The sequence below is a fragment of the Anomaloglossus baeobatrachus genome, chromosome 10 (assembly GCF_048569485.1).
Source record: "Anomaloglossus baeobatrachus isolate aAnoBae1 chromosome 10, aAnoBae1.hap1, whole genome shotgun sequence".
Classification (NCBI taxonomy): domain Eukaryota; kingdom Metazoa; phylum Chordata; class Amphibia; order Anura; family Aromobatidae; genus Anomaloglossus; species Anomaloglossus baeobatrachus.
In genome coordinates this window covers 27,219,880-27,242,933 of record NC_134362.1, presented here as the reverse complement: position 1 = coordinate 27,242,933, position 23,054 = coordinate 27,219,880, and the positions used below count along the sequence as shown (strand labels likewise).

Below are 23,054 nucleotides of genomic sequence, written 5' to 3'. Positions count from 1 at the left end.
ATTGATTTTAATTGGTCTGCGTGATTCTAGTACGTATAAAAACTGTCACATACGTACCAGAATCACTGACGTGTGAAAGAGGCCTAACAATTTTTCAAAGTAAGTACTCAAGCCTCATCAGGTCTAAGAAATCTATTTAATAATGTCTGCCATCTGTATTACTGAAATCAGGTCACAGATGATCCGCTTAAAGAGCATAGGGAGACTGTGCGGATGTCTGTGAAACAGAAAGAGTCTAAAGGCCCTGCCACACACAGAGATAAATCTGCGGCAGATCTGTGGTTGCAGTGAAATTGTGGACAATCAGTGCCAGGTTTGCGGCTGTGTAAAAATGGAACAATATGTCCATGATTTCACTGCAACCACAGATCTGCCAAAGATTTATCTCTGTGTGTGACGGGGCCTTTAAACATCCTCAAAATGTAAAATTGTTAAAAATATTAACAGCGCTTTGGTCTGCCAGTTTTTCCGTTTTTTGGTGTACACCATTGTATGCAATCGGTGGACAAGTGCCATAATTTACTTTCACCACTGCTCACCGTAGTCAGACCCACTCATGGCTGCAGCGAGTATAGGCAGACCGCTTGTAATCAGGGACCATCGGAGCATCAGCACTGGATCACCTGCAGAATGAGTTGGGTGGTTTATAACATTTGCTGCCCTTTAACTGTAATTGTACATCCTCTATTGTCCTCATCACTTACGAGTATAACACATTTATTTTACAATGTTTGTAATGTATACATAGCAAGTATGTAACTGTTCTACCACTACATTTTGTTACATACCCCTCCCCATTCCAAACCACTCCTTTTCATCTTGTCAACATACATTGCATTGCTGTGTCAACTGGGCCAATAAAGTCACCTGGCGGAGCACCATTTACAGTGATAGGTGAGAGAATCTAATTTTAGTGGCCTATTTAAACAGACTTGGGCCTCCGTACCCTAGAAATTGCATTTCCCTGTCGGACGCAGCCTCTAGCCTACATTGCATTATTCAGCCTTCTGTTTTAACACTTTTGGTCCGTGTCCGGATTTCGCCACTGGCCTCGCCCATTACATTTTTTTGGCTGGTTCATCTCTCCGGTTTGATCCTCGATTTGTGATACTGGTTCCGCTCTGTTCTCTGGATTACTTGTACCGTGCTGTCCTGATCCCGATATGTGGCTGTGGTCTAGCTTCCTATCCGTGCTACATCACTGAAGCGCTTGCTGCTACCGGAGCTTATTCAGAGCGCTGAGGAATACAAACCGATAAGTCCAAACCTCCTTTTAGGGGTCCCTGGTGAAAAACAGAAGAATCCTCTAGACTTTGCAACGTACTTTAGTCCTTATCAGACCGGTTGGAGTGCACCCGTCCACTGTTTCAAGGTACATCAGTCTAATACTTATTACTTTATTTCATTATATTATATCAGACATAACTACTGCATAACTAACCTGTCTGTGATTTTTTATATTATTCTTGGTTCCTGGACAAGTTTTCACTAAACTATTAGAAGTCTGTTGCTGTTCTTGGAGCCTCCTGGACAAAAACCACAAGAAACATGTGAGTATTATTATTATTTATTATTGTAGCGCCATTAATTCCATGGCACTTTACATGTGAAAAGGGTATACATAATAAAGACAAATACAATAATCATGAAAAATACAAGAGACAGACAGGTACAGGAGGAGAGAGGACCCTGCCCTTAAGGACTCATAGCCTACAAGAGATCGGTGAGATATAGTAGGTGATGGTGGAGATGGTCATGCGGCACTATGGAGGACTGAGGGTTACGGCAGGTTGTAGGCTTGGTGGAAGAGTTGGTTCTTTAGGTTCCTTTTGAAGCTTTTCAAGGTAGTCGAGAGTCTGATATGTTGCGGCAGAGAATTCCAGAATATGGGGGATGTACAGGAGAAATCTTGGATGCAATTGTGCGAGGAGAAGATAAGAGGGGAGTAGAGAAGGAGATCTTGTGAGGATTGGAGGTTAGGTGCAGGTAGGTATCGGGAGACTAGGTCACAGATGGACGGAGGAGACAGGTTGTGGATGGCTTTGTATGTTATGGTTAAGGTTTTGAACTGGAGTCGTTGGGTGATGGGAAGCCAGTGAAGGAATTGGCAGAGAGGAGAGGTTGAGGAGTAGTGGGGGGGTGAAAGTATCATCAGGATGGTAAATAATGTTATAATTAAAAAAAGAACATTTGCAAAAAAATCTGTAGCGCTTCTTATCAACATTTGTATCTAGAAATCGTTTTCAATTGCCAAGGTGACAAAACACTAAATGAATTGTCTGATACATCTAATGCCCTTTATAAATATCTATTGTTAACCCCAATCACTTTTGCAATTATAAAATCTCCTACTGTTCTGCCTATTCTGCTAATCCCTGTGCGTTATCTTTACTTTACATCCTGTAATGTTTAGTTTGAGTGCCATTTATATGAGCAGGCAATGTGTATTCGTAAGAACATTGATTTCTGATTATCGACCCATGTAAACATCCCAGAGATGACCTGAGACATGCCAAAAATGCTCATTCATGTGCTGTATGGGACAAAACGATCAGTCACCTACCGGCCGAACGATCTATGGCCATCTTAGAACTTGAATATAACTCCACGAATATAACACTTATCAGCTATCTAGTGGAAAGCTTTTGGGCAGACTATCCCTTTGTATATATTATACTGTTATTTATTACATTGATTCTCAATCCACTGAATACTTTTTATCTATGATCTTTCCACAGGTTGACCCGATCAACCTGATAACATTCAGACCAGTCTGTCTGCAGCCAGTGGTTTACCGGACAAACAGTAAATCTGGATTATGTGGTTGTAATAAAATCAGAGATGAAAGGTATGAGCTCAATTCTCCAGATAAATACACTACATGTGGTTTACAGTGTCGACCATTGTTAGACATGAGGCAATGCTTTCGATAGTAGTATATGGACATTGATATATCAGTAATGGCATGGAAAATTATTCAGATGTTCACTGTTCCCCTGTAGCCAGTTTTATTTATAGTGACCAAAAAAATTAATATCACATCGAATTATTTATAGTTTCTCTAAGGTCTTTATTCTAGAAAACATAGAGGCTGACAGAAGAGGGCAAAATTCTCGTATCTTCTAAACCTTGGGGTACAGGTTGGCTGGATAAGAACTGACAAAACTCTGGAGGTTACAAGTTCTTATTAAAAAAAAAAATCAAATGGCGCATAGAGACGTAGAGGCTATACTCCATGGAGGATGAGGGAGCATTCTTTCTTCAGGAAAGAGTTTGACACACACACACACACATATATATATATATATATATATATATATATATATATATATATACACATACACATACATAGCTCTGGCAAGAATTAAGAGACCAATTCCAAATTTTTCAGTTTTTCGGATTTTTCTCTTTGTAGGCATATGCAGCTTGATTCATATGTCCGTCGCAAAGATGTTTGTTGAATTTTCTTTCCCTAACATTCAGCTTTGCCCAACACCTGGTTGTCTAATGGTTGGACGGAGGCCTGAAGAGGCGTACAAGTCACAGTGCCTTGCACCCACTGTGAAATTTGGTGGAGAATCGGTGATGATCTGGGAATGCTTCAGCAAGGCTGGAATTGGGCTGATTAATCTTTGCAAAGGAGATTTGAATCAAGCCGCATACAAGGTTATCCTGGAAAAACAGTTGCTTCCTTCTGCTCAGGCAATGTTCCCCAACTCTGAGGACTGTTTTTTTCCAGCAGGACAATGCGCCATGCCACACAGCTAGGTCACACAATGTGTGGAGGAAGGATCACCACATCAAAACCCTGTCATGGCCAGGCAAATCTCCAGACCTGAAACCCATTGAAAACCTCTGGAATGTAATCAAAAAAAGAAGAACTGCTTACATCTTTGTGCCAGGAGGGGCATAAGGTCACCCAAAAGCAGTGTGACAGACTGTTGTAAAGCAGCCAAGACGCATAAAAGCTGGGATTAAAAATCATGGTTATTCCACAAAATATTAATTTCTGAACTATTCCTGAGGTAAAACATTATTATCATTGTTGTTTCTAAATGATTATGAACTTGTTTTCTTTACATTATTTGAGATCTGAAAGCAATGCATTTTTTTGTTATTTCAACCATATCTCATTTTCAGAAAATAAATACAAAAATTATTGTTTGGAAATTCAGAGACGTTGTCAGTAGTTTATAGAATTAAGGAACAATTTACATTTTACTCAAAAAATAAAGAGAAAAATCAGAAAAACTGAAAACTTGGAAGTGGCCTCTTAATTTTTGCTGGAGCTATATATATATATATATATATATATATATAAAATAATAATAATGTTTATCAACTTATATAGCGCTATTAATTCCACAGCGCTTTCCATACATTGGCAGCACTGTCCCCATTGGGGCTCACAATCTAAATTCCCTATCAGTATGTTTTTGGAGTGTGGGAGGAAACTGGGGTACCCGGAGGAAATCCACGCAAACACGGGGAGAACATACAAACTCCTTGCAGATGCTGTCCTTAGTGGGACTAGAACCCAGGACCCCATACTAGCTGTACTCCCCGGCTTCGCCCGGGTTAATAACTGTTGTTAACAAAATAGAATGTATTAACATTCCCGGTATAGAATGTATAAATAGAATGTATTAACACCCGGGATAGTAACTGTCTCTCTGTTTCTCTCCCATTCTCTGTCTGTCTCCCCCTCTGTATATATCTCTCTGTCTCTCTTTCTCTCTATCTCTTTGTCTGTCTGTCTGTCTCTTTCCCTGTCTGTCTCTGACTGTCTCTGTGTGACGCCCTGGGCAAGCCAGGGGTCACAGGTCACAACACCACACACACCCCACATTCCCTGCAGGTACACCAGCTAACCTACAAATCCTTGTTGCCTTCCTCCAGGGGCTGGTGTTCACACCAGGGGGTGGAGCCAGGCGGTTGGTGTCCGCCCACCTAGGAGTTCACAGCCCTGGAGGCAGGAAGAACCAGGCAGATAGAGTTTGGAGGAGGAAGTGGAAGGAGAAGAGTGTAGCTCAGGAGGGAGTTAGAGTGAAGTGAAACATCAGTGGAAGTGACAGAAAGCCTGAAGTTGGTCTGTGGCTGTGTGCCCAGACGGAGTCAGCAAGGTCAGCAGACGGCGGTGAAGGTCTGCAGTGGGACTGTCTGGAGGTTGCTGGAAGGACCACGGAGGCTGTGTGCCCGGGGGTCTGGAGCAGTATACAAAGGGCAGTCAGCACCAGGGCAGGGGCCTTTCGGATCCCGGCAAGGCTTGGAGTCGCCGTAAATTGTCAAATCCGTTAGTGAAGGGGACGTCTGTCTCCCAACAAGCAAGTCCTGATTGACGGCAAAGGTCCAACCACTACGGGGAAACACCGCCACCACCAAGGCACCAGTTTCCCAGGGCCGGCGCCTGCGGGCAAAGTGTGGAGCTCCTCCGGCCCAGATTGTAGTCGGGGAGCGGGTAACCGGTGGGAATCCATCGCTACCAAACAGACATTTCAAAGGTGCAGGGAAGAGACCGTCACCGCTAACTGCAGGGAACCGCAGCACCGTGAACCGTCCGAGGGACCCGTCCAACCAGCCGTTTGTTTACCGAGAACAGTGTCGTGTTTACTGGCTGAGTGAGTACCTCAGTGCCGCAAGGCACAGCGCTGCCCCTGCGCCCCTGCACCTCACTGGGCCCCGGGATCACCAACCCCTACCCACGGAGGGACAACACAACAACTGGCTGCTCCGCCTCACCATCCCCGGGATTCCCATATAGAGCAGCGGTGGTGCACACTCAATCACCACAACCGTGGGTGGCGTCACGGACAATAGACTTTATTTCCCCACAACACCAACCCCTTTTCACTCACGGGCGAGGAGTGCCACTCGAGAACCCCCGGGATCCGGCCTACAGCTCGAGCCACCACTGAGCAGCGGCCGCCGGACCCGAGCAGAAGGGGGTGAGCGTAGTGTGCTGACACCCTCCTCCCCGCCCGCGACAACTTGGCGTCACGAACAGGATCCTACCGCTCTGCCGTTGGGTAGAGGTGCGCCTTGTGACCGCCGGAGGTATCCGGCTGAAAATTTCCAGAAGTCGCCATCTTTGGCGCGAAAAGTTCCCGCTCGAGCGTCTTCTCGAGCAGCAGAGGCGCGAAGGCCAGAACTCCGCCCCGAGAGGGGAGTGGCCGGAAAGAGCTAAGGGGGACGCAATGGCGGCTGGCCGCATGTGAGCGCGGCTGTGGAAGCAGGGATGCCAGGACCCTGCGGCCATTTATTGGTTCCTGGAAGAGGCCGCTGCTAAAGATGCTGAGTCCGACCAACAACACCGTGGTCCCCGCGCCCGGCATGGCGGCGTGGGTGGAAGTCCGGACCACCCAGCTAAGCAGCCGTCTGCAGGTCCGCATGCAGCTCCTCCTGGAGGAGTGGGAGGCCGACATGGTTGAAGTGGTGGCTGCTATGTGGAGATGCGAGGTGGAGGAAGATTTGGAGGAACGGGTAAGAGACCCACGTCCCTGTATTCCCGAGGGATCGGCCGCTGCGGCTGAGGGGCCCGGCCTACACCCGTTCACCCTGCTGCCTCTCCCGCTACCCGCGTTAACTGCTGCTGCCCCGCCACTAGGCCCGCTACCACCACCGGTAGCGGTACCCTGCCAATCCGCCCCGGCGGACCGACCTGCAGCAGAAGCTCATGACCACCCTGAACCGCTTCTATGGAAGAAGCCAAAGGCTGAGCCCGTCAGCAAAGATGCACCGGAGGCACGGCGGGGATGCAGCTGCCAGGAGGCAGAGGAGGCCATGTCACAGCGGGGTCCCTAATTACTGAAGGTGCCGGTCGTAGCCGACACGGAGGGACTCTGGCTGGGTCCGTCCCCAACACCGCCTGAACCGGAGCAAGCAGAAGGTGCTCCCGGCTGGGAGCGGCGGCAACAGCAGCTGCGCAGGGAGATCGATGCCCGAGAGGGGTGTAGAGCGGATGTGCATGCCCGCATGTATATGGAAGAAGATCGCCTGCAGCGAGCTACCATTGGGGTCCAGAGCGGTGCACCATGTGAAGGTGGCACTAGAGCCCCACGAGTGAGAATGGACTGTTGAGCCGCAAAAGGCAGCGGAGTGCCGCTGCGCAGTCCCCGTTGGGACCACCAGAAAGTTGTGTGAGTTTCTGTTTAAAAGTTTGAAAGATGATGAAAAATGATGATACCGTGAAAGTCACCAGATTGTCTTTGTGATTGAACCGGCCGGAGCCGGCACCGTTGTCCCCGTGGGGACCGTTTAAAAAGTTTTTGCATGGGAACTATCCATGGACAAGCCCGTGAACTTGCAGGGCAACCACAAATGTTAAGTGGCTTGTAAATATGTTGTTTGCCGTTACCGTTTCCGCAATGCCGCCTCCGGAGAGGCAGGTTGGAGGGAGGGCCCTCAGCGGAGCAGGCTGGGGCCCAGCCACCAAAGGAACCGGTGGCTACCCTCTGGAGGGGAAGGACAGATCCCGCTCGGGTACCGTGTGCTGGACTGTGGGTCAAGGGGTGCTGCCTGGGCTTTAGGGGCAGCATCAGGGCCAGGTTGCTTGGGTGGGAGAGAGCAGAAACCGTAACCGTAAACCGTTTGCAACGTTAAAGAAATGTGCCTCCCGTTTTGGGAAGAGTTATTATTAAAAATGTATTTTACCGTTTACCATGTTATACCCTTTTATGCTCACAGAAAAGAAAAAGGAAAATAAAACCGGTGTTGGACGGGCAGCCCGAGGACGGTCTGCGTTTTGCTAAGGGGGAATTTGACGCCCTGGGCAAGCCAGGGGTCACAGGTCACAACACCACACACACCCCACATTCCCTGCAGGTGCACCAGCTAACCTACAAATCCTTGTTGCCTTCCTCCAGGGGCTGGTGTTCACACCAGGGGGTGGAGCCAGGCGGTTGGTGTCCGCCCACCTAGGAGTTCACAGCCCTGGAGGCAGGAAGAACCAGGCAGATAGAGTTTGGAGGAGGAAGTGGAAGGAGAAGAGTGTAGCTCAGGAGGGAGCTAGAGTGAAGTGAAACATCAGTGGAAGTGACAGAAAGTCTGAAGTTGGTCTGTGGCTGTGTGCCCAGACGGAGTCAGCAAGGTCAGCAGACGGCGGTGAAGGTCTGCAGTGGGACTGTCTGGAGGTTGCTGGAAGGACCACGGAGGCTGTGTGCCCGGGGGTCTGGAGCAGTATACAAAGGGCAGTCAGCACCAGGGCAGGGGCCTTTCGGATCCCGGCAAGGCTTGGAGTCGCCGTAAATTGCCAAATCCGTTAGTGAAGGGGACGTCTGTCTCCCAACAAGCAAGTCCTGATTGACGGCAAAGGTCCAACCACTACGGGGAAACACCGCCACCGCCAAGGCACCAGTTTCCCAGGGCCGGCGCCTGCGGGCAAAGTGTGGAGCTCCTCCGGCCCAGATTGTAGTCGGGGAGCGGGTAACCGGTGGGAATCCATCGCTACCAAACAGACATTTCAAAGGTGCAGGGAAGAGACCGTCACCGCTAACTGCAGGGAACCGCAGCACCGTGAACCGTCCGAGGGACCCGTCCAACCAGCCGTTTGTTTACCGAGAACTGTGTCGTGTTTACTGGCTGAGTGAGTACCTCAGTGCCGCAAGGCACAGCGCTGCCCCTGCGCCCCTGCACCTCACTGGGCCCCGGGATCACCAACCCCTACCCACGGAGGGACAACACAACAACTGGCTGCTCCGCCTCACCATCCCCGGGATTCCCATATAGAGCAGCGGTGGTGCACACTCAATCACCACAACCGTGGGTGGCGTCACGGACAATAGACTTTATTTCCCCACAACACCAACCCCTTTTCACTCACGGGCGAGGAGTGCCGCTCGAGAACCCCCGGGATCCGGCCTACAGCTCGAGCCACCACTGAGCAGCGGCCGCCGGACCCGAGCAGAAGGGGGTGAGCGTAGTGTGCTGACACCCTCCTCCCCGCCCGCGACAACTGTCTCTTTCTCCGTCTGTCTCAATCTCTTTCCGTCTGTCTATCTCTTTCCCTGTCTGTCTATCTATCTCTGTCACTTTCCTTGTCTGTCTCTTTCCTTGTCTGTCTCTTTCCCTGTCTGTCTCTTTCCCTCTGTCTCTTTCCCTGTGTCTGTCTCTTTGTCTGTCTCTTTCCCTTTCTTTCCCTGTCTGACTGTTTCCCTGTGTCTGTCTCTTTGTCTGTGTCTGTCTCTTTCCCTGTTAGTCTGTTTCTTTAGCTGTGTCTGTCTCTTTGTGTCTGTCTCTTACCCTGTCTATGTCTGTTTCTTACCCTGTCTGTGTCTGCCTCTTTCCCTGTCTGTGTCTCTTTCCCTGGCTGCATTGTGACACGCCAACATTCCATAAGGGCGTGGCTGCGCATTCTTCTGAAGTTCTGGCTGCATTGTGACTCCCAGCTCCATTCGCTTTAATGGAGGCAGGTTTTTTGGCGAATAACTGTAAAGCACGGGGTTAAAATTTCCCCTCAAAACATAGCCTATGACGCTCTCGGGGTCCAGACGTGTGAGTGTGCAAAATTTTGTGGCTGTAGCTGCGACGGTGCAGATGCCAATCCCGGACATACACACACACACATTCAGCTTTATATATTAGATATATATATATATCTCCGGCAAAAATTAAGATATATATATATATATATATATATATATATATATATATATATAAAATTTATCAGAAAATCTCTGTGGAGCTGTTTGTTGAATACAACACCACAGTTTTTATTCAATTTCAGTGAAATTTTGCACTGCCAGTCTTTAACACCACACTAACAATACTGCAAACTTTAGAACTTGAAATCTGGCCCACTTGACGAGATTTGGCTCCCCCGAATTCAGGCTCTATAGAAATAAGCGAGAAAATGGGTGTCTCCGTATTGAATGCAAAACCACAGTTTTTGCCAAAAAGGTGTTAAGGAATTAAAGCAGAGGCTCTTAATGGGTCAGCAACCATATAGTCGCTAAGGTGGGGGCAACCTGATAACTCGCTCTAACGTCTGTAACAATAACACTGCCATCAAAAACCAGTGCAGAAGTAACTAGGGCCTCATTTATGAGAATTGCTTCACACTAATGCGGGCGTCACACGAGACGATCTATCGTGCGATGCATCGTCGGGGTCACGGTTTTCGTGACGCACATCCGGCATCGTTCATGACGTTGTCTCGTGTGACACCTCTGAGCGACGCAGAATCGGTCACAAACCGTAAGTTGTGTACACGTCGCTTATTTTTAAAAAAAATTGTTTATTTTTTATGGCGCCGGTTGTTCATCGTACCCGGGGTAGCACACATCACTCCGTGTGACACCCAGGGAACAATGAACACAGCTTACCTGCGTCCCGCGGCACCCGTCGGCTATGCGGAAGGAAGGAGGTGGGCGGGATGTTTACGTCCCGCTCATCTCTCACCCTCTGCTTCTATTGGTCGACGGCTGTGTGACGTCGCTGTGATGCCAAGCATCCCTCCCCCTTCAGGAAGAGGATGTTTGTCGCCCACAGCGAGGTCGCTCTGCAGGTAAGTACGTGTGACGGCGGTTTAACGACTTTGTGCGACACGGGCAGCAATTTGCCCGTGACGCACAAACGACGGGGGCGGGTGCGATCGCTCGTGTGATCGCACGATAGATCGTACCGTGTGACGCCCGCATAAGACCGTTTTGGTAGCAACTAGATTGAAGCTTTTAGCATTGAAGCTGCTGAGGTAAAGTGAAAGCTGAGCTCCGATTGGTTGCTATGGACAACAAGAACAGTCTGACTGTGAGGCAGTCTTGAGATCCTTCAGGAGACATTTTCTGATATACTGTATATAATATATATTCCCCTATTAGATCTCTGGTCAGTGTGAGGTGATGACTAAAGGGTCATAAATACTAAGGAAAGAGGGCGTGGCCTGGCTATGGAGGAGTGAAGACACACTTCATCTCAGCTAACTAACCTGCTCTGGATAACAGCCGACTATACAGCACCCCAGGTTCCTGGCCCTAGAATATGAGCCACAGAAAGAGAGGGAGATCGGTCAGGCATCGGTCCTCTGAAGCTCAGACAGCTAGCAGTGGCATACAACGTTTGTTCCCCAGGGCCTCAGAAGCTTCCTCCAGACAAGCTCCACCAAATATGGCTGCCAGCCTTCACAGCCACAAGGCAGCATACAGCCTGGGTGAGGCTCCACAGACCCGCAGCAGGTCCACTGATTGCCACCTGCGGTCCCGCAGCGAGGGAATTTCCACCAGGGGATCCGCTCGGTCAGGAGACACAGTAGGAGGTTCAGGTATACCCCAGTCTCTGTCCTCCTTGGACACCCAGCACGGGAATGCAGCCCTTGGAGAAGGTATAAACCTGTCAGCTCCAGTGATCCTCCTTCCCCCTCCTCCCCCTTGCAGCGAGGATGAGATCAGTACTCCAGGAGGGGGCCTCAGAGATCCACAGCCCCAGCAGACATGTAACAGCCCCCTGGGGAGTTTTGATAATGGACAGGACACTGCACAGCCTCGGGACAAACAGCAAACACCAGCTCCTGCTACTGTTCCCCTCCTCCACCTCTCTCCTGGCCCTTTACTGTGTATTGCTATCCAGGCTCAAAGCAGTTTAGCAGCGTCTACCCCACTTATCCTGGACTCAGAAGCACAAGGTACCAGTGGGGGATGGGAGGGTGAGAGTCTTGGGGAAATGATCCTGATAAATAGCCCTGCTGTGCCCCCTCCCCCTCCAGTGCAGAGTATCGGGAATCAGCAGCAGGGGGCAACCACTTACACCAGGCCTGCAGCCCTAGCACCCACAGCAAGCTGTACTGATGCTGATAATTCATGTGCCTCACCTGTCTTGACTTCCCAGGGGATGGAAGTCCTGTCCGAATTAAAATACCTCCGAGCCCGCATCAATACCATCCCCTCAAGGGAAGACATGGACATGATTGTAGCAAGGCTTGAAAAAGCGTACCGTGCAGAACTCTCTACTTTACGCGCCAATGTGCAGAAAATTGATAGCCAGGTCCAGTCTCAAGCCAATAAAATACAATCCATCCAGAGTGACGTTTTCTCTCACCAGCAAAGTCTAGATTCGCACGCTCAGCAAATACATTATCTCACAGAAGCATTAGATGATGCCGAGAATCGGGGCCGCCGCAATAACCTCAGAATCCGAGGCCTTCCTGAGGAGGTAGACTCCAGAGATCTCCCACAGGTTCTACAATGGGTGTTTAACAAAATTCTGGATGCTCCCCCTGCTAATGAGATAGAGCTGGATAGGGCTCACAGAGCTTTGGGGCCCAGATCGTCTGACCCTAACCGTCCCCAGGACGTCATTTGCAGGATCCATCACTACGTGCAAAAAGAGGCCATCCAGCAAAAGCTCAGAGACGGCGCCTCAGCTCTCTTCCAAAAGGTCAAGCTCCAGATCCTGCCGGACCTATCCCGCCTCACACTTCAGAGGAGACGAGCCCTAAGACCACTTCTGGATCTGCTTAGGGCACACAACCTCACTTACAGCTGGGGATTCCCGTTCCACCTGCAGGTACAACATGACGGCCAAATGCATATTCTTCGTTCCCCTTGGGACATTGATTCCTTCACAGCGGCCCTCCGCATCCCGCGGATTGAGATCATGGACTGGCTGGGCATCCCTCTGGAGCCCGAGGGAGGCCCGCGGCGACATCGTTCCAGAGACCGCCGTCAATGAGATAGATGAACTTTCGTCAAAAGAATCCCTGCTTCTCGGTTCCGTATAAATCTGGTTGTTTTCCTGAGTTATGGGGGGGGGGGGTGTTCTATCTCAGGGACTTTTCATTTTACAGTTTTGCCAATTGAGGTTGTGGCGTTCTACATTTGCCTGATTTTCACTGATGTCGATTTAACTTTTTCTTTTAGGCTGTATGCTCTGCTGGTGTGTGGAGACTCTTATGCAGTATGAGCCCGGGGAGTCCACCTTGAGGTCCCCCTGGCCCATAAACTTGGGGACCCAGATTCAAAGCTTGACAAGATGTCTGTCTTTCTCCTGATTCTCCCTTTCTCTATGCTTTCTCTCTCAATTCTGCTTCTGGACCATGGCTAGTGGGCTTTCACTTCTGTATTGATCACCTTAATCCGGGGCAGCAAGGGGGGCCCCTCTCCCCTTGGTAGAAAGCCTAGCCCCCCACAGGGGTCCAACGTCTTTAGGATGTTTAACTTCTTTATCCCAGCTAGTGGACTGAGCCCATTAGTCCACATCTTTTTAGTGTTCTACTCTATCTCTACTTCCTCGATCCTCCTCTCATTTAACCTCTAATCCTTCCTTCTTTCCCTTTGTTTGTTTCCTGCTCTCTCTTCCTCCTTTCAATCCTAGCTCCCTCCCTTTCCTCTCTCATCCCTCTTTTCTCTCTCCCACCCTCCTTGCCTCCCCCATCCCTAGACTAAATACCTCATATCGTGGAGCAATGGCGCAGATTAATGTTGCCTCTCACAACACCAGGGGTCTCAACTCGCATCGGAAGAGATCGCAAATTTTATTTGAAATGCACAAAAAATGGATCCACATACTTATGTTGCAGGAGACTCACTTCAAGGAAGGCCATCTCCCTGCACTGAAGGACAGGAACTACACCTCCTGGTTCCACAGCCCCAACCCGGCTTCCAGGTCTGGGGGGGGTCTCTATTACCCTTCACAGGTCTTTGACCCACACGATTGTGGATTCCTTGGCCGACCCTGGAGGTAGGTTTCTTTTTCTGAAATTATGCATTGGCTCCACCGTATATACAATTGCCAACTGGTATCTCCCCAACAGGGATCCCTCTCGGGCCTGCGCCTCTATTCTGTCCCGTCTGGCTGAATTTTCTGAGGGCGTGTTAGTAGCTGGTGGAGACTTTAACCTCACACTGGACCCAGACATAGACACCTCGTCAGGGCGTCATTTTATACCACGCAGAAAACTTAAGGCCCTTAAACGTGACATTCAAAATATGCAGTTGGTGGATATATGGCGTGCCCTATACCCCACCACAAAAGATTACTCCTACTACTCCCCAGCTCATTCATCATATAGCCGCCTCGACATGATCCTCCTGAGCCAACATGTCCTGACGTGGCAGGTTGGAGCGTCTATTGGGAACCTTTCTCTCTCCGATCACGCCCCGGTCTTTGCTCACTTCACCCCTCCAAATAGCTCACAGCGCCCATGGAGTTGGCGCCTCAATGAAAATTTGCTTAATGATCAATTGTGATGTAGTGAAATACGGAGCCACATATCTGAATTCTTGGAAAATCATGCCAGTGAGCCGACTCCTCTTCCGACACAGTGGGAGGCGCTAAAGTGTGTAGTTCGAGGTTTATTAATTAAACATGGCTCTAGATTGAAGAAGGAGAGGTCTTCCCTTATCACAGAGCTCCTACAGCAGATTGCCTCTTTGGAAGCCGCACACAAGCAATCCCTTTCCGCCTTGGTTTATGCGGACCTCACAAAGGCTAGGGAGGGGCTGAGGGACCTTCTCGATCAAAGGTACAGGAGACAAAGGGCCAAGTTAAGTCGATATTTATATGAGCATTCAGACAAGTGTAGGAGAGCCTTGGCTCGTTATCTGCACCCCAGAAATGCTATTGGCCATGTTCCAAAAATCCAGACCGGGGGGGGGCCCCGACCCAAGATCCCATCCAAATTGCAAACCTGTTCCGTTCATTCTATGATGACCTCTATAATTTGAAGGGGCAGTTTAGAGATATGCCGCCACAATCTTTCCAGCGTAAAGTTAACGAATATGTGCAGCAAACTGCACTCCCTCAGATCTCTGAAAGGGATGCGGTAGCCTTGGAAGAGGACTTTTCCACAGAAGAGATCCTCGCCATAATTAAAGCCTCCCCGAATGGTAAGAGTCCAGGTCCGGACGGATTTACCTCCAAGTTTTATAAGATATTTGGTGACCAAATTGTCCCTTTCCTCACGAGGGTTTTTGGCTCTGTATCTGGAGACTCCCCCTTTGTCGCCCAGTCCCTAGAAGCACATATTAGTGTTCTACCCAAACCGGGGAAGGATCATTCATCTGTCTCTAACTACAGACCCATCTCCCTCATCAATGCTGACATCAAAATTTTTGCCAAGGCTCTCGCCAATAGACTGGCTCCACTTCTTCCCGGTATTATTCACACTGATCAGGTTGGCTTTGTATTGGGTCGTGAGGCCAGGGATAATACCAACAAAACCCTTATTCTTATGACTCGGGGTAAGGCCAGAGGTCTCCCTACGTGCATTCTCTCCATTGATGCAGAGAAGGCCTTTGATAGAGTCAGCTGGGAGTTTGTGATGGCCTCTCTGCGGCAGGTGGGACTGGGAGACAAATTCATTGAAAGGGTCTCTTCCCTTTATAGGAATCCCTCTGCCAGGGTCAAAGTCAATGGGTTTCTCTCATCACCAATTGCAATACATAATGGTACACGTCAGGGGTGCCCCCTTTCCCCCCTACTTTATGTCCTGGTTATGGAATACCTTGCCGTGGCCATCAGAAACAATTCCAGTATCCACGGGATAGGGGTGGGGGGTGGAGAATGCAAGGCAGCTCTTTACGCAGATGATCTACTTCTGTTCATTTCACAGCCTTGCCTTTCCTTCCCCTCGCTTATTCAAGAGTTTGAAAAATTCAGTCACCTCAGCAACTTTAAGGTCAATTACTCCAAATCCGAGGCATTAAACATATCTCTCCCTGATGCTGAGGTGGATCATATCAAGAAAAATTTCCCCTTCAAGTCGTAGGACTCCGTCATTACTTACTTAGGGATAACAGTCCCCATGGATCTCTCAAAACTATATCAGCTTAACTACCTTTCCCTTCTGAACAGGACAAGAAAGGATCTTACCTCATACAATAGTAAAAGACTATCCTGGTTTGGACGAATAAATGTTATCAAAATGGACGTTTTGCCTCGCTTTTTGTACTTGTTCCAGACGGTCCCCTTGGTTCCTCCTGCGGCCTTTTTCTCCAGCCTGCATTCAGTTATCACGCGCTTCGTGTGGGGAGGTAAGCTCCCGAGGATAGGCTTCACTACCCTTTGCAGACTTAAAAGCCAGGGGGGGGCTGGATTGCCCAACCTTAAATTCTATCATAAAGCGGCTCTACTGATGCGATTACTAGATTGGCAATATCATGGGGCCACAAAACAGTGGGTAAGCCTAGTAGAAATGGACCACAAGATCCCCTTGCTTTACCTCCCTTGGATTAGCTCGGGCTCCAGGGGCCAGCCTCTCTCTGAGGCTGATCTCTTGAGGGCGACATTGAGGACGTGGGATTTAGAAACCAAAAGGGGTCGTCTGTCCAGGGGGTGCGGTCCCCTCTCCCCTATCTTTTCAAACCCAGATTTTGCCCCGGCAGTTGGGGCCGATGTTTTCCTGTGCCGGAGGAGGAGTGGGGACGTGCGCTTCTTTCACATACTTCAGGGATCCCCATTGCCCACATACGACTTGCTCTCTGCCTCTGCCTTGGGAGGGGCCATACCCTGGTTTGAATACTTCCAGATCAGGTCTTTCTTGACCGGATCAGGCTGGGAGGCACTTTATGCTTCCCCCCCCTCCTCGTTTGAAAAGCTCTTTCTTTTGGAAGAGGCTCCGGGACATACCCTGTCCCTTATCTATAACCTTTTGATCCAGAAGGGGGATGTGGACGAGCTCAAATTTTTGGGGGTATGGAGTACAGACTTGGGCGTGACTATCCGGGTTGAGGAATGGAGGACTGCTTTTCTTTTCACTCACAAATTCTCTAGGGCTTGTTCGGTCCAGGAAAAGGGTTATAAAATTCTCACCCACTGGTACCGCTGCCCTCATGCCCTACACGCAATCTTCCCTTCAGTGTCAGACAGATGTTGGCGGTGTAATCACGAGAGGGGGGATATGTTGCATATATGGTGGAGCTGTAGCCTCATTAAGCCTTTTTGGAGTGGGGTCTTCTCGGCATACAATAGCATTAGTGGGGAGGCCCTCTCTGGTTCTCCACAAATCGCTCTCTTATCTATACTACTGGGGTCTGTTAAATCTCAGAAAATGGGACTATTGCGGTTTTGCCTAGCGGCTGCCCGAGCCGTGATCCCCAGACACTGGAGGTCCACCCATGCCCCCGCCTTGGATGAGTGGCTTGAGGAGATGGCCTCCCTTTACAGAATGGAGAGTCTCACTGCTGAAATTCAGGACGCTACTGAAAAATTTATTAAGATCTGGAGTCCCTGGGTCATTTTTTTGGATTCTCCTGACTTCAGGTCCCTCTTTGGGGCGAGTTGAGACTCTACCTAGATTTTTCCTGCTAGTTATTCCCGGCCCTTTCTTGCCCTTCCCCATGATCCTTTTCCCCGTCATCATTCACTTTGTCTACTTCCCTCTTTCTTTCTCTCTTTATTTCTTTTCCTTCGACTGACCATTATGTGCCTCTATGGTATGAATGGTAAATATTTGCTGTTTATGGTATAGTTTATGGATTTTATACTTTTATAATGGTTCAAGACAGAATGATATAAATGTTCTTAAATGTTCTTTATTGTAACAAACTGTATATGGCTGCAACCATGCAAAGCCTTTCATGTTTCATTGCATTCTTGGTTTGTTTTTTTTTGTTTTGTCTCTATTTGGGGGTTTGCCTTCGTCTGCAGCCCTGCTTATTGTAACCAACCTTAATTTTTCAATAAAAAAAGAGATTAAACATAAATACTAAGGAAACGTTTTTGTTTGCCTCAGTGTTACGACAAATTTGTAAAATAAAACACCTGTTAAAACACCAAACCAACAAAAAAAAAAAATAAGTTGAAAAAAACTAATTTTAAACTCTGAAGATGTTAACTTCAGGGTGAAACGTAAAATGTAACCTTAGCAATCGTGACCAACTACAGTATTTAACATATTTTCCACAAGCGAAGCCGCCAATATTTTTATAGTGTCTTCTAAATCTTAACTCTTCATTTATTTTTTATTTTTTTTTTAGGTGACCGTCCACTTCTGGAGATTTTATCTAAAGCATACAGAAATTTTAAAGAAGAAGCTAAAACTTATGTCACCTATATCTTCAAGCAAAGATGTTCATGGAGGTGATGACACAAAGACTTGCGGACCTCTCGACCCCAAATAAGTGGAGGAACTGAAGCCTCATATGCCCAAGTGCAGAAAAGACCAATATTACCGCCGTACATTGACTGGTGCTACACATGCACACTGCAGACCGTGACTCATAGGCGACTACTTCTCAGATTGAACTCAGTTTTTTAGGTTCTCCATCCTGCTCAGACCATTCTAAATATTCCCCCCTAATATATACTACAAAAAAGAACCTGCAAACCTTTAGCATTAAACTAATGTACTTTAAATTAATAGTTTTTGCACTTTTTGATAAAAAAAAAAAGCTGGCTAAGTACCTTACATTTTCAACCTCTATATCAATATTGGCGTTTTTGTATTCATTAATGGCTGGGGTAGAGGTAGCCATTAGGGATGAGCAAATGGTAAAATTCGGGGCTTGAACCGGGACACCAGGTGTGTGGGTCTCGGAGTTTTACACGGATTTAAAAAAAAAAAAAAGTCTGTGTCTGTGTTCTGTGTACTGTTCATATGCTAATAAAGTTTACTGAAGGCAGCTGTGAACAATAAAGAAAAAATTGGATGTTGCTATTTTTGCTAACCAATAATCCAACAAACCTGTCAAAAATTATAAAGATGGGTATCTTTCACAAGGTAGTTCCAAAACCTATAAAATAAAAAACTCCATACTACAAAAATAAAAATCAAATTCTTTATTTTTTATTATTATTATTATTATTATTATTATTATTATTATTATTATTATTATTAATAATAATAATAAAACCAATACATAAAAATAGAGGGGATTAATACAGAAAAAAGCACTATGTGGTAATAAATATCACAATATATAACTAAATATCATCTTTACATACACTTCATTCAATATTACATGAAAATAGATGTATACATGACCCAAAAAATGTTTTGATCAGAAATATCAAGAAGAGGTCAGCACCAAAATACTATATGGTATTTGCTTAAAATAACACTTCACTTAAACAGTATATATAACACAATAACAATTTCAAATACCAAAAATATATAAATAATGCCCACACTAAAAAGGAAAAATTATTATGAAAAATTTTGCCAATATAAGTTGCATTAACCAAGAGTAATCAGTAGATGGCAGTAGAGTCAGCTAGTTGAAAAAAGCAGCTATATACAATAGACGTGTTGGATAGATCATGGGTTGAATGCCCAAAGATCTCACAGTGCATAAAAGCATTAATGAACACAAATACCAATGGACCTCATAGTGCATGCAAATAGTTGAATAAGCAGAGATATCATGAATAATTACCGTTGGGACCACCGACGCACGTTTCGCCATCATAGCAGATTTGGTGCTGAAATTTATACACCATACTTCTGCACCTAATCTGCATCTTCTGGCAAAAAATGTATCAAGACATGATTTGGTTTTGATGCGATAGTGATGCAATTTTTTGTCAGAAGATGCAGATTTGGTGCAGGAATATGGTGTATAAATTTCAGTATCAAATCTGCATCTTTTGGCAAAAAAAAAAAAAAAAAATGCACAAAAACAGATTGACGCCGTTTGGTGTAGTTTTCGGCCAGGAGATGCAAATTTGATGCTAAAATGTCTGCACCAGATTTTTGCACCACATTTACATGTGGCAGAAAACCGAACCGAAACATCGTCAAAACAGTTTGTGTGGGGATTTTTTTGCCAAGAGATGTAGATTTGGTGCTGAAATTTATACACCATATTCTTGCACCAAATCTGCATCCTCTGGCAAAAAAAAAAAAAAAAAAAATTTGCATACCCCTTTCACCTATGAATAATGTGCTGTATGAAACAACCAGCTCTAGCAAAGGTATTATAATTACTGCACCAAAGACACTGGAAACACGAGAGAGTCTAACTGCATTCTGTCCACATACATTCCTGGTACTGCTATCTTTCTGACGCAAATGTCTCGTACTCACCAAACTAGCTATTTTTACACCACCCTTCTCCACACCCCACTATAACTCAGTGTCATGAATAGTTTGTAGGACTTTGAAATGATGCATTCTCAGAAATCTAATTGCCCTACCTGAGGGATATCATAGGACCTGATCAGGCACATTCTCCGAAGTATATCTCATACCGTCACCTTCCTTCACGGTATAGGAAAGTCCACACAAAAAAAAATTGTATGTCCTTATAGATGCACCTTAAAAGGATTGTCTGGTCCAATTTTATTAAAAAATAAAATCATATATCCCATTTTGAAACTTTGGGTTAAAAAAGAAGTGAACCCCCATTTATTAGCTAATTAACTACAGCAGAAAGTTGCTACAAAAAGAGCGTTGCTTTTGAGGACTCCACACATCCTACTGATTTCATAGGGAAATGTGTAATACTCCATTTCTCCTGTGGTGCTGCTGCAGGGAAAATGAAGACTTGCTGCTGGATTCCCTCCACAGATGATCTAGCGGGAGCAATCCTTTCTTTCAACCAATCGTAGCAGAGATGTAGCTGGGGAAGAGGAAACAGGGCCTTTGCCCCAGGTATTGGGTATGAATGGTGTATCAACCAGTTTGCTGGGCATAGGTATTTACATGTACTATGGTTAGAGGGGTATATTGAACTACTTGACACAGGGGAAGCCATAGACGTGATCACAGAACCGTTTTAACAAACAAGGATTGTCCAAAGTATTATTCTTGTCTTAGGTTACATGTTGATTAGTGATTAGAGAATATACTCGGCACTATAGTATGATATTCAAGATATTCGTTACTCAATAAGTATTTTGCTCCTCGCCTCGCGAGATTTCAGTCCCCTGTCCCATATGTTTGGCGCCTGATTTTCTGCAACTAAACAAGCTGGGATTGCTTGCCAATCATGATAATATTGTTGCTATCTTTGCTACTGGCATTATTGTGACTGGCTGGCCAAATTGCGTCATTGAATCTATAGAAGACCCGCCAATGTCATCTTAGGTGCATTTGATCCGGAGAGAGCATAGGGAGAGCTGCTGTTGGAGAAGGGACAATGTTAGTGCATGCCAGGACCTGCTGGAAGATTAGACAAACAGCCCTTTTCAGGCCTGAATCAAAAGACCACTGCAAACTGAGCATAGTGTAGGGTGAGATTCTGGAGCAGGGTATACCGTATTTAAAAAAAAAGCCATTTAGGCATGGTTGATTGCATTAAATGATCTTCTTCAAGACCAAACAAACCACCAATTTAAGGGATAATTCTAATACCTCTGCTATCTGTCATTGTTAGTGCAAGCTGAGTTTTTAGAGTAGAGTACAGCGTGTTTAAAATAAGGTATTTAGGCAGGGTTGATTGCATTGAATTACCTGCTGCCGGACAAAAAAAACCCTCCACCATTTTAAAAGGGATAATTCTAATACCTCTGCTAACTATGCTTGTTAGTGATTTCAGAGTTTATGGGGTAGGGCTGCAGTGTTTCAAAAAAGCCATTTAGGCAGGGTTGATTGCATTAAATTATCTGCATGATCAAACAGTCTGTTAAAGGGATAATTTCAGCATCTAATTAAATATACGCATAGTCATAATACAGGGTGACAGTACCACAACATGCAGGCAAGGTATTGACTCTTTAAGCAAGCTTTACACGCTGCGATATCGGTACCGATATCGCTAGTGTGGGTACCCGCCCCCATCTGTTGTGCGACACGGGCAAATCGCTGCCCGTGCCGCACAACATCGCCCGGACCCGTCACACATACTTACCTGCCTAGCGACGTCGCTGTGACCGGCGAACCGCCTCCTTTCTAAGGGGGCGGTTCGTTCAGCGTCACAACGACGTCACAGCTGCGTCACTGAACCGCCGCCCAATAGAAGCGGAGGAGCGGAGATGAGCGGGAGGTAACATCCCGCCCACCTCCTTCCTTCCGCATAGTGGCCGGGAGGCAGGTAAGGAGAGCTTCCTCGTTCCTGCGGTGTCACACGGAGCGATGTGTGCTGCCGCAGGAACGACGAACAACTTCGTTACTGCTGCAATAACGATATTTGAGACTGGACCCCCATGTCACCGATGAGCGATTTTGCACGTTTTTGCGACGATGCAAAAATCGCTCATAGGTGTCACACGCAACGGCATCGCTAATGCGGCCGGATGTGCGTCACAAATTCCGTGACCCCAACGACTTTGCATTAGCGATGTCGTAGCGTGTAAAGCCCCCTTTACTCACATTTCACACTGTAGCCCTTTGCCTTCAGACGTCGGCAAGCCAGGACTGAAGGTGTTAATGTGCTCTTCATTTTGACACTGCAATTTGCTCCACCCAAAAAAGTTGGGTTTTCTCCTCCAGATCTCACATTACTGTAGAGCACGAGAATGAGCGCAAGAACTGGATGACAGAATCCACAAACACCATCACTGCCATGTCCTGGGGGGACACTACAGCCTGAGTGGGTGATTGAGTCCTGGAGAGCTGGAGATGGGGGCTCCTCCTGTGCTGCACCTTCTGCTCCTCACCACAGCACTGCTCCTGCCCAAGGTGAGACCCTCAGTGACAGCTCCTGAATTTGTCAATACATGATTTGGGGATATATATATATTAATGCACTGGTTTACTCATTTATTATGCATTGTTTATATAGCGCCATCATGTTCTATAGCATTATCATCACTGTCCCCATTGGGGTTCACAATCTAAATCCCCTGCCATTATATCTTTTGCATGTGGTAGGAAACCAGAGAACCTGGAGGAAATAAATGGAAACACGGAGAGAACATACAAACGTCCTTGCAGATGTTTCTATTTGAAGCCAGGACCCATAGCTACCAGGCATCCCAGATTCAGCTGGACAGTCCTAATTTGAGGGTTCAGTCCTGCTATTCACTGTTCTCGTCCCAGCTCCTCCTCTCAGTGCAATGCATAAATTAAATTCTCCCCTGTTCTGGTTTCCCCTGGATTAGAAATAAAATAACTAATTGTCCAGAGACTGCAGCTCTACCACTGAGCCACTGCCTGGACAGAGAGGTGTCATCTTGACCTGTATTGCAGGCAGGGAAACTGGAAGAGGGAGACATATTTTTATATATATATATATATATATATA

At 46.9% G+C, this 23,054-nt stretch overlaps 1 long non-coding RNA gene across 2 annotated transcripts; it reads left to right on the top strand.

The window, feature by feature from the left end:
• Positions 1 to 1,418: 1,418 nt before the first annotated feature.
• LOC142255364 (uncharacterized) lies at positions 1,419 to 18,511 on the top strand. Of its 2 annotated transcripts, XR_012727413.1 has the most exons (4): positions 1,419 to 1,550; positions 2,739 to 2,848; positions 3,740 to 4,025; positions 17,907 to 18,511. It is a non-coding gene; the product is annotated as an uncharacterized LOC142255364 (long non-coding RNA). The 2 variants fall into 2 exon arrangements; XR_012727414.1 differs by lacking the exon at positions 3,740 to 4,025.
• Positions 18,512 to 23,054: the final 4,543 nt, after the last annotated feature.